Raw genomic sequence first — 15,137 nt, 5'->3', positions numbered from 1 at the left:
TGGGGCCCCAGTGCGGCTGCTGACCCTGACCTGGACGGATTTGTCTATCGGCCTGGGCGTTGGTCTTTCCACCTGTGGAAGGGCTGCAACAGCCTTTCCATCTGCTCAAGGGGTAGACGAGCTAAGCACAGCCACAGAGGCCTGGCCCGGAGGTGCCTGGTGACCCTAAGCCATGGCCTCGGGCTGCATCTGGTTTCTTGTGTGCATTTTCCTGGCTCATCCTGGTACAGGGGTCAGCACTTTTTTCTGTAAAGAGTCAGATAGTGGGAATTTAGGCCCTGTGTGCCTTGTGACCTGTCACACCTGTCCAACCTTGGCATTGTGGCTGGAGAGCTGCCAGCTGCAGACAGTGTTGGGGCTCTTTCCAGTAAAACTTTATTTGTAGGAACAGGTAGTGGGCCAGACGTGGGTCCTGGAGCCTCAGTTTGCCGACCCCCTTGGTTTGTGTCCGTACCTGCCTTAGCCCCGAGGTAGCGTGCGTGTGCTTGGCCGACTGTGGCTTTACTGTTCACAAGCAGGTCTTCCACCCCCAGGAGTCCTGGTGTGTGGTGTGAGGTAGGGGTCTGGCTTACTCTTTCCCGAGTCAGCGTCCCATCCGCAGAGGGCTCCGCAGTCCTTTACGCCCGTCACACCCTGAGCAGCCAGGGGGTTTGGGACACACCAAACCTGTGTGGGGCTAGCCCAGCCCTTGGCTGCCAGGTGGCAAGTGTGGCTGACGTGTGGCTGTGAGTCTGACCGTGGCTTGTGTGTCTGGGTCTGCAGTGCTGGAGAAGAGCGAGTTCAAGGACGAGTCCCAGTACTTCCGCTTCCACGCTGACGAGGAGATGGAGGGGACCAACAGCAAGAACAGCTTCGCAATGACTTCAAGCTGGTGGAGAACATCCTGGCCAAGCGGCTGCTGGTAGGAGCAGGCTGGGCCCGGGCACCGTCCTTCCCAGGCCTCCTGTGGGATTGGAGGTGGCCGGAGGCCAGGTCACTGCATGGCCCAGGCGCCCTCCTCACACAGGTCCGGGGTGCTGGGCGCCCTCCCTGAGTTCCAGCTCCACTTGTCTTCCCGGCTGCTGCAGCCTGGCGCTGTGCCCGGGGACGGCCTCCCAAAGCCACTTCCCTGCCCCCCAGAGCCTGGGTCTCAGACTGGCGCCTACCTGTGTTCGGTGGCTGTCGATAGCTCTGCAATTCAGGGAGGTCTCACAGCTTTGCAGGAAGTTGACCCGCCTAGCCCCCCAAATCCTGTTTCTCTGTCCACCAGTGAGCACCAGCCCCTCCAGATGCGTGGTCCCAGCGGGTGGTGGACAGGGGCTCAGAGCGGGTCGCTCACCCTGCTCAGGTCAGAGCCGGAGTTGGCCTGGTGTGGAGACACTCAGTGCCTTCTGTGGGTTCCATTTCTTTTTCCTCTCCGGGGCTCCTGTCACACCCAGGGTGGGCTGCAAGTGCTCAGCGTGGCCTAGGGGACTCTGCCTCTCCCCTCCACCTCCGGTGCTGTCCTCGCCCGGCCCCAGCCACCTGAGCCCTTTCCTTCCCCTTCAGTGCCTCAGGGCCGTGGCCCGCTGGCTGCTGCCTGGGGTCCTTCCCCACTCCCATGTCCAGCCCTCAGCTCCAGTGTGGCCCTCAGCCACCCAGGGCAGGCCCCGGCCCTTAGCTGCTTTCCTGTAGTTCAAGCTGCTCACAGCCCTGCACTGCGGTCTGTGGTTGATCCCGGGCTGGCCCTCCCCTGCGATCAGCTGCAGAGGGGGACTGTCCAGTCCATCTTGCTGGGGAGCGTGTCTGCCGTACCCACGGAGCGCTTGGCGTGTCTGACCGGCACGGCTCCCTGGATGTTATTGCATGGCTGCGCCCATTTCCCTGTGTCCCCAGGAGCCCCAGCACCTGCTTCCAGCAGTAGAGGGCTGCTGCTCCTTGAGCTGCTTTTCCACTCCCACAGTCATGGGGCTGGGTGTCTTGGGTCTGCTTTATTCATTAAGTCATTTATTGAGCACCTATGGTATGCCAGTGGATGGGGAGACAGCGTGTAGAGAGGGGACTGTCCCTGGGTTTGCAGGAGGAAAGGGTGACAGATTGAACACACACCAGGCTCTGGCGGGAGCCAGGTGGTGCCCTCACCTCAGGTGCCTACTGTGTGCAGGTGGGGCTTGTATTTGGCCTGGTCTGGCTGCTGTGCTGCAGGCCCCTCATCTGCACCCCACCCTGGTGGCCCTGGGGCATGAGGAGACAGCAGGATCCCAGTCCTGTGGGCATCAGGGTGGGGTGCCCTGGGCACCTCCTGCCTGACCGGGTCTGCTTCGGGCCCCCAGATCCTGCCCCAGGAGGAGGACTACGGCTTCGACATCGAGGAGGAGAAGAACAAGGCCGTGGTGGTGAAATCGGTCCAGAGGGGCTCGCTGGCCGAGGTGAGGCCCAGGGCTGCTCTGGCAGGGGCTTGTGCAGGTGGGAGGGCAGCTCAGCAGGTCTGGGGACGAGGGCTGGTGCTCTCTCTTGTCCATATGGGGAAACTGGGCCCAGGACCCCTGCAGGTACTAGGGAGCCGGACGCCCTGGCCGCTCGGCGCTGTCCTGGTGCGGCCCACCAGCGCCCCCTGCTGGCGCTGTGTGGAGGCCCAGGACACACTCAAGTTCTGAATCAGTTTTGGAATGAGCTGCGAAGATAAAAAACCTAAATATTGGTGGCTCGAGCAGGAGGAGCTCATTGTCCCCTGGGCATGGTCTGGAGGAGAAGGAATGGGAGGGGATCTGAGCCCCAGACTCGCAGCTTCTCCTGGGTGGGGAGGTGGGGCTGCAGCTGCCAGGCCAGGCAGCCCAGGCTCCCAAAGCCCTTTGTGAGGGGCAGTCACGAGGTGGCCACCCTGTTAGACCCCCTGCTCCACCCAGCCGGGCAGGCCACCTGTGGCCCCTGTAGCTGGGTCCAGACCCAGGCCCCGCGCCCTGCAGGGCTTCCCTGGGGGAGCCGCCTTGGCCCGCTGGGCTGTCCCTGTCCTTGAGGAACACAGGGAGGGCCCTTCACTGTGGATGGCAGTGTTTGCACTCACACGCCTGTCCTCTGCTGCCCCCAAGATGGCCGGCCTGCAGGTGGGCAGGAGGATCTACTCCATCAACGAGGACCTGGTGTTCCTGCGGCCCTTCTCAGAGGTGGAGTCCCTCCTCAACCAGTGCTTCTGCTCCCGCCGCCCCCTGCGCCTCCTGGTGGCCACCAAGGCCAAAGAGTGAGTGACCCCGGGCCTGGTGCCCAGCCTGATGGCATGCTGAGGAGGGACCAGTGCTGGGGCTGGTGGGGTGGGAGCTCTGTGGCCTGGGGGGTGGCCGTCACTGAAGCCACCATGGGATACGCTGCCCCTGCTCTTCAGTAGCCTCGGCTGGGCCGAGGGGCGTGGGCCTGGCATGCGGCCCTGTCAGCATGGACGCAGCTCCTGCCCTTCATGGGCCCCTGGTCAAGTGGGGGACAGAGCAGGGGACAGAAGTACACTGGTCGGGGCGTGAGATACGTCCCCAGCTGGGGCAGCGAGTGAGCCATGGAGACGCACAGAGCTGGCCTTAGACTGTGATAAGGTGGGCAGAGAGGTCACCAGGGCTCCTCATGGGGACTTCTGGGGGAGCAGGGCTCCAGGCAGAGGAAGCAGCGGTGCCTGGGCCTGTGGTGGGGCCGTCTCTGGCAGCTGTGAGGCCCAGCACGAGGGGTGCGGACGGGTGGGGGAGGCCAGCGGGACAGGGCGGCCAGGCCTGTGGGGCCCTGCGCCACTATGAGCCCTATGGAGAGCGGCTGGAGGTTCCGACGGGTGCGGGGGCTACAGGGGGAGAGGGAGGGGCGGCGGGACAGATGAGGTACAGGGGAGAGTCGTCCATGGAAAAGTCATGCTGGGTGTCTATGCCTCTCTTTTATTTGAGGCCAGCGCTCTGTTGCCGGGAGGGGGGCGTTCTGATGTGACAGTTTCAGTAAAAGGCCAGCTCGTTCAGGGAGATCTGAGCACGGTTTGGCCCGTGCAGGTGGCGGACTGGCCAAAGGGGAGCCAGCCGTCTGCTTGACTTCCGGAAGCACCTGGGGTTTGGAACAGGCTTAGGGGATGGCTTTATCTGGCACAAGAGGGGACGTGCCAGAACAGGAGGGACAAAGGCAGGCCTGGGGACATAGCCTGGGTGGGCGTGTCCAGGACAAAGGACGCCTGCTGCCCACCCTAGCAGGTGTGGCCCCTCTCTGCTGTGGTCGAGAACAGGCCCCAGCGTGTCTGACACTCGGGCTTTCCAACCCCTCTCTAGGGGACTGGTGGGTGTTTTGGGGGGACAACACCAAGGTGTGCTGGGCCACTTCTCACCCTGCCGTCTACGATAATTGAGTCAATGTCCACGGGGGGTGCTGGCCTGGCCTCCAGGGCTCCTGGGTGTGGGGGCAGTGCAGGCAGGCCTGTGGAACTTCGGGGCTCTTGGCCACTGAGGATTGGTGGCGTGGACTCTGGGTAACTGGCATGTCCCCTCATGTGGGACTGGGCTGCCTGGTGCTGCTCTTGTTTTGGGCTGAGTTTCCCAGAAGCCTTAGAGGCAGGGGCTCCCCCAGGTGGCCCCAGGTTATGGGGAAGGATGCTGCTTTCCTATGGCCTTACCCTGTCACTGTGCCTGCGGCAGGACCATCAAAGTCCCCGACCACCCAGAGGCTCTGTGCTTCCAGATCCGAGGAGCCGCCCCGCCCTATGTCTTCGCCGTGGGGAGAGGTGAGCAGGAGCCTGGCTGACCAGCAGCAGCTCTGGGCTGGGGCTGTGTCCCCGGAGTTCAGAGTCGTGGGGACCCGTGCACCCAGCTCTGCCGACCCGGGTGCCATTGGCATTTTTCTCCCTTCCTGAAGCTAAGACTTGGGAACACTAAGCACACGTGGGCGGACCAGCCTGAGAGACACCAGGGAGCCCTGGGGACCATGGCAAGGTGACGGGCGCTGTTCGTCCCTGAAGTGGCAGCGCTCTCCAGGCTCGGCCTTGCGGGGCAGGGACTGGCCCTGGAGCCAGACTGGGCGTGTCAGGAGAAGTCAGGGTCCCACAGAGCCATGCCGCAGCCCCAGGGCCACCAGCTGGAGGCCTCTGCTCTCTGCAGCGCCTTGTCCTGGAGAGGAGACGGGCAGGTCTGCAGGACTGGGCCCAGCATTGTATCTCAGGGCTTCCTTCTAAACTCTAAAGGTCACTTTTGAGGTCAGAGTTATACCTCTAATATCTGTTCACTGAGAAAGTGAACAGAGGGCTCCCGAGAAATGGAGAGCATTTTAGAGTGAGCTTGTGATTTATCTTTGAAGCAGTGATCTGTGACTGTGGGTGACTTGCCTCCTTCTCCAGAGGACATCTGGCAGGACTGGAGATGTTTTCAGTGGTCACAACTGGGGAGGATGTGCCATTAGCCTCTAGGGCAGACCAGAATGCAGCTGTCACCCCGTAGTGCCCAGGGTGGCCCTACAGAGCCGAGCTCCCTGGCCCAGGTGGTGGGAGTGCAGGGGAGAAGCCCTGCCCTGGAGCAGCCGCAGCGCGTAGTGATCAGTGTGCCAGCAGCTCTCCGTTACTATAACAAAATACTCAAGACTGTCACCCTACATGGAGGAAAGGTTGGCTGGGCATGGTGGCACATGCCTATAATCCCAGCAACTCAGGAGGCTGGGGCAGGAGGATCCCAAATTTAAGGCTAGCAACTTGGTGAGACCTTGTCTCAAAACAGGCCTGGGGCTACCCCCTTGGCCCGGCTCTTCGCGTTTCCTCCACCTCTGAGAAAGCACCCAGCTGGGTCCAGGCCTTTGGGGACATTCCAGGTCTACACCGTAGCAGTGGGTGAACCAGCCAAGCCCAGCAAGGCTGCCATGTTCCCGAGCCCTTGCCCAGAGCCGGGCTCGGTGCTGGATGCCTCCTGTGCCAATTCCCTGGTCTCTCAGGAACCTTGTGAGTGGCTTGATTCTCGTCCCCTCTTAGCAGTGAGGACCCTGAGCCCAGCAGGTGGAGGAGTCCTGAATGATGGTTCCGTGGACAGCAGGGTGTGCCCTTGTCACCTGCCCACACAGGCAGAATCTCAGTCTTTGTCTGCAAGTCACATTGTCCCCAAGGCCCCAGGGGATGCGGGAGGAAGGTGCACCTGGCAACTGGTAGCACCAGCTCGAGGCCCGGCTTCTGGCCAGGTGGCCTCGAGGCTGCCGATCCTCCTGAGCCTCTGCTCCCCTGGCCACACGGGCTGACCCTGGTGCAGGACCACGGGTTGTGCAGGGCAATGAGGGAGACGAAGCTCTCGAGTGACCTGAGCCTGGATTCAGACCCGGCTCCTCTGTGTGTGGCCTTGGCTAGCTGTCCCCTCTGAGTCTGTCCCCTCTGTGAAGTGGGGTGCCAGGTCCCACTCTGTGCACTCGGGGGCCACTGCTGGCTCCAGGGGGAGGTGTGGACAGGTGCCTCCGGTGGCCTGCCTTGCCTGCTGCACCCCGCCGCCCTGGCCCTGCCTCAAGCGCTCCTCCCCCAGGCTCCGAGGCCATGGCTGCTGGACTGTGTGCCGGCCAGTGTGTCCTGAAGGTCAACGGCAACAACGTGGCCAGCGAGGGTGCCCAGGAGGTCCTGGAGCACTTCCAGGCGTTCCGGAGTCGTGGAGAGGAGGCGCTGGTGAGCAGCCGGGGCTGGTGCCCCCCCTGGGGAGACGTGCGGGCAGCACAGGGGGCTCTGCCTAGGGCACCAGAGGACTGGCCCCACCCCCCACCTGGGTCCCCAGCTCTGGGATACGGACAGGGGCTCTAGGCAGGGTGGCATCGTCCACCCCCTCTGCTGTCTGTCTGGGTGTCCACGGCCAGACTGTGACTTGGCCTGGGGACTCGGGTGCTGGCACTTTTCAAGGCTCCCTCCCCTGGCAGTGGTGGGGCGGGCGCCATCCAGGCTGAGGGCAGGGCGTTCCCGGGGGCCTTGGGAGCTCCAGGGACATCTGGAGGCTCCTTTAGGGCAGTGTCCCTAACCGGCCCAGAGCTGAGCGGGTGGCCCCTTGGCCCCGTCCCCTCCTCCCTGGCCGTCCCTCTCACAGCGGCTCCTCCCAGGGCCTCTACCACTGGATCTACCACACCCAAGAGGACGCCCAGGAGGCGTGAGCCGGCCAGGAGACCCCCGGAGAGGACCTGGGGGCCCTGGAGGACGACCAGCCAGACTCTGGTAGGGGGAGGCAGGGTCGCGACAGGGACAGGGCGGAGTCCTGTTCTGTGCCAGTGTCCTGCCCACCTGTGGGACTGGGTGTGGGGGGCAGGTGGGCAGGCTCTTCCAGGGCGGGGTGGACGGCAGCAGGCAGCAGAGGCAGCCAGCGCCGTGGAACGGGCTCCGGCCGCCCTCGAGTTGAGGCTCCCGTTGCATGCCGGTGCCAGGGCTTGGCTGCGTGGCGCGGCGCCCTCCTCAGTGTCGCCTGCCCCCTGGCTTCCAGCCTGGCCCCTGCTGTCCCTGGGCCCACAGCTGAGTCTGCGCGAGGACGGGCCGGTGGTCAGCCTGACGGTGGACAACGTGAGCCTGGAGCACAGCGTGGTGTACGAGTACGTGAGCACGGCCGGCGTCAAGTGCCACGTGCTGGAGAGGATGGTGGAGCCCCGCGGCTGCTTCGGCCTCGCCACCAAGGTGCTGGGCAGGGGCCCTCTTGGAGCCCGAGGTCCAGTCCCTGTCCCTGCACCTGGCGGCCATGGGCCGAGGAGGCGACTTGTCCCTTAGCCTGAGTCTGCAGCATGGCCGAAGCGGACCTGACCTGGGGTGCTGGTAGAGCCTGGACCCTCCCGGCTCAGTGGGTGCTCAGCGGCCACTGCTGCTTCTGCAGGTCCTGGAGGCCTTCGCTGCAGAGGACAGCGCCTTTGTGCAGAACTGCGGACAGCTCATGGCCAGGAGCAGCGCCATCGTGACCATGCCCCACTTCGAGTTCCGCAACATCTGTGACACCAAGTTGGAGCATCGGCCGGAGGATCGCCTGCTACCAGAAGGTAGCTGCGCCCCAGAGGTCTCCACCGCTGGCTGCCAGGCGTGGGACCTCACCTGGGGTATTTTTTTTGTCAATGTCAAACTCCAGTCCAACTTTGCTTAAACAGGAAATTTTATGGGTTTCTGTCACTGAAGAGTACAGAGGTGAACTTTAGGCATGGTTGTATCCAGGCTCTCAATCGGATATGACACTATTGCAGGAGTACGGCCACTCTCCGTCCCTCGGTTTTGTTCCCCACGTGGCTTCACACTCGGGCCGTGAGGTGGTGGCCCTCATAGCTCTGGCCTTAGCGCTATCAGAGGGAGCTCTTGCTGGCCCTGTCCTAGTCCCTGTTGGGGGGAAGGCAGCCCTGCCTGAACCTCAGAACTGAGCCAGGAGAGACGGTTCCTTGAGGCCAGCTTAGGTGCAGCAGCTGACGTGGAGAAGTGGGTGCAACTAAGTCCTGAGGCCTCCACGCCCCGGCCTCTGCCTGGCCCAGGAGGGACAGTGTGGGGGCAGTGCTTCCCATTCGGAGGCCCTGCTTCCTAGGGGTGGCCCAGAATCCCCGGTCCCCTCTCACGGTCCGTGCCCCCTCTGTTCTCAGTTTGCAGCTCAGCTGAGGAGCCGGGTCAGCCCCGCCTTCAAGCAGGCAGCCCTAGAGCCCCACCCCCTGTACGGCCTGGACTTCTGCCCCACCAACTGCCACGTCAACCTCATGGAGGTGTCCTACCCCAAGACCACCCTTCGGTGGGCAGGTCCTTCAGCATTCGCTTCGGACGCAAGCCCTCCCTCATCGGCCTTGACCCTGAGCAAGGTACCTGCTTGTGTCTGTTAGAGGTGGTGCTTAGACTCACACTCTGGTACCTCAACAGAACCGTGTCTGGGGGCCGACAGTCCAGGCTAGAATGGTGGCTCCGTGGTCATTAGGAGTCCAGGCCCTTCTATCTTTCTGCGTCACCATCTCTAGAAGGGGTCTCTAACTTTCAGGGTGCCTCATGGTGGAGTATGGCTGCTGGTGTGCCAGCCACCATGTCTGCATTTCCAGACAGGAAAAGCCAACCGTGGTTAAAGGTGTATTAGCATCAAACTGAAACTGTCTTCTTGAGGTAACTTAGTGGATCAAGATTCTGAAAGGGCAGTTGGACGCTGTGGTGTGCACCTGAAACTGAGGCAAAGGATCACAGAGTTTGAGTACAGCATTGGAACTTAGTGAGACCCTGTCCTGAAATTAAAAAAAAAAAAATTAAAAAGGCTGAGGTAGAACTCAGTGGTAGAGCATTTGCCTGGCCTGCACGAGGCACTCAGTTCCATCCCTGGTACCGCCAAAAAAAGGAAAAGAAAAAGAAAGTTCTGGCAGGGAAGTTCCCTCTCCCGGAGTTCTGGGAGTGGGTCTGCTTTCGCTGACCTCCCGCCTGCCCTCCTCCCCCGCAGGCCACCTGAACCCCATGTCCTACACCCAGCACTGCATCACCACCATGGCTGCCCCGTTCTGGAAGTGCCTGCCTGCTGTGGACGGGGACCCCAACGGCCAGGCTCTCAACGACAGCCTCGGGCCCCCCAGCGGGGCCCTGGGCCAGGAGGACCGGGGCCTGAGCTTCCTGCTGAAGCAGGAGGACCGTGAGGTGCAGGACGCCTACCTGCAGCTCTTCACCAAGCTGGATGTGGCCCTCAAGGAGATGAAGCAGTACGTCACCCAGATCAACAGGTGAGCCGAGGCGGGGCCCGCGGGGCGGCGGGGGCCTCGGCCTCACTCCACAGCAGGGGAGTGAACTTGTTGAGGGGAGCCGTCCTATACACAATGGGCTGCGCTCATCAAATGCTAGGGGCACTCCTACCCCCAAGGTGACAACCCAGAGTGTCTACAGACATTGCCAGATGCCCCTGGGGGCCATAGTACCCTTCCAGCAGAGCAGTGAGTGCTGCAGCCTCCTCAGGGAGGCTGAGGCGCTTGGTGAAAGCCTTGGGATCTTTGTTCTTTTAACATCCCAGGAAGATAGAGAGCTGGACCTGAGGTCCCCCTTGCTGTGACACAGCAGGGCGCATGCAGCACCCCCTGTGCCAAGGGTGGGCACTGAGTGTCTGCAGGGCAGCAGGGTGGGGCAGAGCAGGGTTGATGGCACCTCTGGGATGGGCAGGCCAGAGGTGGGCCATTCTGCATGACAGTGACCCCTTTCTTCAGCAAACATGTGGGGGAGGAGACAGGACATAGCCATTGGGACCCTGGAGACCAGCCACCAGAAGCAGCCTCTGGATGGGGCTGGGGCCCTCCTGGATGTGGCCCTCTAGGAGATGAAGTAGTACATCACCTGCCTGGAGGGGACGATTTTGAGAGTGTCAGGAACACTTGAGCAGGGACCAGGTACTAAGGGGTCTAAGGAACTGCTGATTCCGTTCTGCAGAGTGAGAGGCACATGGTCACCTTAAGACAGGGCGTCTTCCTGGAGCCTGTTGGCATTTTGGGTGGGTCATTCTGTGTTGTGGGCCGCCCTGGGCACTGTGGGTGGGTGGCAGCGTCACCAACCTCTATCCCCCAGAGGCCCTAGCACCCCTTGCCCCTGTGGTGACAACCCAGACCATCTCAAGACGGCGTCCAGTATCCCCTGCAAGGCACATTGCCCCTGGGGGAGATCGGAGGCTGAAGAGCCCTGTGCTAGAGTCACAACGGGGATGGACAGGGTGACTTGCTCTCGAGGCTCTCTTAATCCTCAGGGCTGGGAGGGGGGGCTGCAGGGACAGGTGGACCCCCTCGTGCTGCGCCCCTGCTGCAGGCTCCTGAGGTCCTGTTGCGCTCTCTGCCTCATGGGTGGGGACTTCTCTGTGGAGTCCACGGCTGCAGGCTCAGGAGCCCGAGGCCTGGGCTTTACTCCTGGCCTGTTGGCCGTGTGACCTCAGGCTGCCTCTCTGACCCTCGGTTTCCTCACCTGCAGAGCGGGGCCAGTTGTGACCCTGATCTCCTGAGAGGCGGGATGGTGGCTAGCCTGGGCTTGTGGGTCACCTGTGAGGCCCAGCACTGTGTCTAACATGTGGCGTGTCAGTCCCCACCTCCCAGCCTTGAGACGCCTGTGACACCATCCTGCTGCACAGGTTGAGTCTCATGAACAGTTTGCCTCGGGCCTCTCAGACAGGAGGTGGTGGCGTTAGGGTTTGAAGGGGCTGCGGCCTGGGCAGGAACTGCCTTTTGAATGACTTTTCCTTGTGCGCGTGTTTACCTGCCATCTGTCCCGGGTGCTCTTGTCCGTGGTGGCAGAGCCCAGGGGTGTCCGAGGCCCTGCGGCCTGCCGTCTGGAAGCCATGCCCTCTGGGCCATGTGCAGAGCCCCAGCCCGTGCGCAGAGCCAGGCCAGGAGCCGCCAGAAGGCGTGAACCTGCGCTCTCACCCCGGCAGGGCTGCGGGCGGCTGCGCAGTTGTGGTTGCCTTTCCAAGGGGTGACACAAAACCCTGGACAGCTACCTGTGCAGGATCAAAGGTCACAGCTGGTGAAGCTGGGGCCTGGGCCTTTACCTGGAGCCCTTGCCCTGCAGGCTGCTGTCCACCATCACGGAGCCCACCCCTGGCGGGGCCTGTGACCCACCCCTGGCTGAGGAGGCCTCCTCCTCCTCACTGGTCAGCGAGGAGAGCGAGATGGACAGGACCGACCATGGGAGCATCAAGAAAGTGTGCTTCAAAGTGTCCGAGGAAGACCAGGAGGACTCGGGCCACGATACCATGAGCTACCGCGACTCCTATAGGTGGGCATGGTATGGGTGGCCCGGGGCTTGGTGGGACGGCCAGCAAGACAGTGAGCCTCTGACCATATGGAAGTTGGGACCATGGACGTTTTGTGGAATGCGGTGGTCTGGCCCTGAGACCTGCCCAGGGTGCATCCCAGAGAGCCCACCCAGGTCCCCGCCCAGGCTGGCGCTTCCATCTGGCCTGGTAGACGCCACCCTTTCAGCCATACGTGTCCCAGTGCAGAGGAGAGGGCTGATCTGCCCACACGGTGTGCTTCAAACTTGGTTTAAGACCTGTGGTTTCTGCCAGGCATAGGGATGCACTCCTGTAATGCCAGAGCTAGGGAGGCCAAAGCAGGAGGATCCCAAGTTCAAGGCCAGCCTGGCCAACTTTGTGAGGCTCTGTCTCAAAATAAGTAGATGATAGGTAGGTAGGTAGGTAGTTAGAGCTGGGGGTGCACCTTAATGGTAGAGCACTCCGGGGTTCAGTCCCCAGCACTACAAAAATAAACGCTATTTATTTTTACTTGATCTGAGGAATAAGTCTGTTTCTTTTTCTTCTGAGAGGCCGTGAGCTGTCTTGCCACTGGTTAGATTAATTGTAACGACAGCAGTGAGGCCTTAATTAGCGGTTAAGTAGATTAGAACTCAGCTCCCTGTGCTAACTCTGCCTGGCTGCTGGTAATTCCTTATCTCAGCCTAATGAGCCCCGGACCCCCTGAGAAGGGCCTTGTCACCTTCAGCTGCAGCCAGAAGGAGTCCTAGGCAGCCAGACCCCTCTGGTGGCCAAAGCCCAGGGCTGCAGGGATGCGGCCAGCGAATGCTCCTCTTGTCCCCACGGGACCTGCCTAGTCCTTGTGCCCAGTTTCCTGGAGTCTGTAACCGGGTCGTTCTCTCTGCGTGTGTGCCTGTCCTCGGAGCTCCGAGGCCAAGGTCCCTCGCGTCTCTGGGTTTTCCTTCTGAAGTTCCTGTTCCTCTGGTTTTTCATTGAATTGTCAAAGAGCGTAGGGTGGAATTTTGGAACAGTTGCTCCTGATTCCTTGAGTTCCTTTTGGTCAGGTGAGTGGTGGGTTGTGCCCAGAGTCAGGGTTGTCCCTAAGAAGAGCCAGGCACTCGGGAGCACTGGGGACCTTGGACAGTGGTGACAGCTGAGTGGAAGCAACTCTCCGCTCTGTTTCTGTGCTGGGCCATGAAGCGCTTCCCCCCGGCGGACCTGAAAGACCCCGGGCTGGTTGTCCCCTGGGCTGGGGCTTGACTGTGCTCTGGAGCGGGTCTGGGTACGGGGCCAGGGGTGCGAGCGAGGGTGACTCGGCCGTCTCGCCCCAACGCAGCGAGTGCAACAGCAACCGGGACTCGGTCCTGTCCTACACCAGTGTGAGAAGCAACAGCTCGTACCTGGGCAGCGACGAGATGGGGTCCGGTGAGTGGGCCGCCCATCGGGGAGGGTCCTGGCCGGTTGGTTAGCGGGTGTCCTCCTGCTCTGTTCCGTTGTTTGGAGTTCGTTGCTTTGAATCGCATGGAGCCTCCTTCTGTCTGCTGGTTTGGCAGGTACTTAGTCAAGCACCTCTCACGCACCAGGTGCTGGAACTTAGCAAAGCTAAGATCCCCACACAGAGCAGATAGAGACCTCGGTGCGGTCGTGCACCATGGCCTATGGTTGCATGGGATGTGTGGGTGGTGGGTGCTCCGAGGTCCCACAGATCCCTGGAACCAAGGGGGCCCATAGGGATGACCATGCACCAACCCAAAGTCCAGATAGCACAGGAAGGTTTAAAGAAGCCAGTGAACTCGAATCCAAACCCGTCGTGCTCCCAAGTGTACCCACCGATGGTACTTGGATGCCGTCGGCAAGGGCACATGTATGCAGAGGGACATGCGGTGGCTGGCGGGCGGCTGGACGGACAGGTGGATGATCAGAGGAGGTCGTGCTGTGTCTGCAGCGCTTCCTGAAGCCTGACGTTGCTGTGTGTTAATTTCAGTCTCATTCTCTCAGACTTAGAAAGTACACTTTGTGCATAAATAGGTCACACATCCACATGGGCCATTATTAGAAAGACAAGAGACAGGCTGAGGTGGCGGATCCCTCCCACCCTCAGCCACGGCCTCCTGCTGCCCAGGCCGCCCCCCTGCACCCCGTTACTGCTGTGTCCTGCCAGAGGACGTCTCTGCATAAAAACTTGCCCCCATCATGTGGCAGAAGAAAAGAAGGCCCAGGCAGGCGGACTGTGTGGCTGGGCTCTAATGTCTCATGATAGAAGATCAGGCCATTGAAATATGTCCCCAGAGGGGTTCAGTGGAGCTGACTTCACTGGAACAGGGGCTGTGACTCTGTGGGGCTGGGATCCAGGTCTTTGTCCTCAGTGCCCTCATTTGTGGAGTGGGAATGACAACAGCTTGCCATCTGGGGGGTGTTTGTGCTTCTTGCCCATTTTTTAGATGAAGAAACAGAAGCTCAGAGAGGTCCAGGGATTTGCCCAGTGACTCAGCTGGGGCCTGAGTCTGGCAGGCTACATGTCCCCTGTGGGTCTAGGGCTCTATAGCCGTGTGGCCTCCTTGAGAAGAGGTTGGGGAGGAGCGGGGTGGGGCAGCAATGACTGACAGCCACGCTCTGTCTTCTGCCAGGGGATGAGCTGCCCTGTGACATGCGCATCCCATCGGACAAGCAGGACAAACTCCATGGCTGCCTGGAGCACCTCTTCAACCAGGTCGGCCTCGTCCCAGCCTGGTGTGGCCCTGGGTCCTCGAAGCCCCCTGGCCGCCACGCTCACCGGGGGCTTCTTGTCTCCAGGTGGACGCCATCAACACGCTGCTCAAGGGGCCGGTGATGGGCAGGGCCTTCGAGGAGACCAGGCATTTCCCCATGGAGCACAGTCTCCAAGGTGAGGGGCGCCCGGTGGGAGCAGGCTGGATGCTGGGCACACACCCCTGCTGCGTGGCTCTGGCTGGTCCAGGCTGGCAGACTCCTGCCTGAGGGCCACATCAGCCCACAGCCTGCTTTCGCTCAGAATCTGTCTCCACTGTCATCCTTATATTTTAAAGTTTCGTAAAAGCCAAACAACAAGGTCTGTGTGGTAGAAGCTGTAGGAGCTGCAAAGCCTGACCTGGCTCTCTACAGGGACAATTGGTGTCCTGGGGTTGGTCCCTGGGTCCCCTGGGCCTGCCCATTTGTGACACGAGGGACAGCCTGGAGTGCACTTCCTGTCTGTCATACCCACGGAGATCTGCTCCCCTCATCACACTTTCCAGCCTTGTGACTTTGCTGCGGAGTTTATTATTGATGTGACTTTTGTTTTGTTAATGGCATCTCCTGCAGAGTATGGTGGTGCAGGCCTGTGGTCCTAGTGACTCAGGAGGCTGAGGCAGGAGGACCTCAAGCTTGAGATCAGCCTTGGTAATTTAGCAAAACCCTGTCTCAAAGAAAAAAAAAAAAAGGACTGGGGATGTAGCTCAGTGGTAAAGGGCTGGTGGTTCAATTCCCCAGTACCTAAGTGAATGAACAAATAGGTTTTGAAAAGGT

General features: G+C 61.2%; 1 pseudogene across 1 annotated transcript in view; it reads left to right on the top strand.

Annotated features, from left to right (window-relative positions):
* LOC308631619 (phosphatidylinositol 3,4,5-trisphosphate-dependent Rac exchanger 1 protein-like) overlaps positions 1 to 15,137 on the top strand; it is a 75,362-nt pseudogene that overhangs the window by 48,761 nt on the left and 11,464 nt on the right. Inside the window, exons 16-29 of the transcript XR_014024316.1 lie at positions 763 to 901; positions 2,292 to 2,387; positions 3,048 to 3,196; positions 4,608 to 4,693; positions 6,459 to 6,595; positions 7,018 to 7,129; positions 7,392 to 7,579; positions 7,773 to 7,932; positions 8,515 to 8,724; positions 9,342 to 9,615; positions 11,432 to 11,638; positions 12,952 to 13,040; positions 14,243 to 14,325; positions 14,409 to 14,499. The product of XR_014024316.1 is annotated as a phosphatidylinositol 3,4,5-trisphosphate-dependent Rac exchanger 1 protein-like (transcript). The remainder of the gene's footprint in view (positions 1 to 762; positions 902 to 2,291; positions 2,388 to 3,047; positions 3,197 to 4,607; positions 4,694 to 6,458; positions 6,596 to 7,017; positions 7,130 to 7,391; positions 7,580 to 7,772; positions 7,933 to 8,514; positions 8,725 to 9,341; positions 9,616 to 11,431; positions 11,639 to 12,951; positions 13,041 to 14,242; positions 14,326 to 14,408; positions 14,500 to 15,137) is intronic.

The sequence above is a fragment of the Spermophilus citellus genome (assembly GCF_964194105.1).
Source record: "Spermophilus citellus genome assembly, chromosome: 12".
NCBI lineage: Eukaryota > Metazoa > Chordata > Mammalia > Rodentia > Sciuridae > Spermophilus > Spermophilus citellus.
This window is presented reverse-complemented; position numbering and strand designations above follow the sequence as displayed.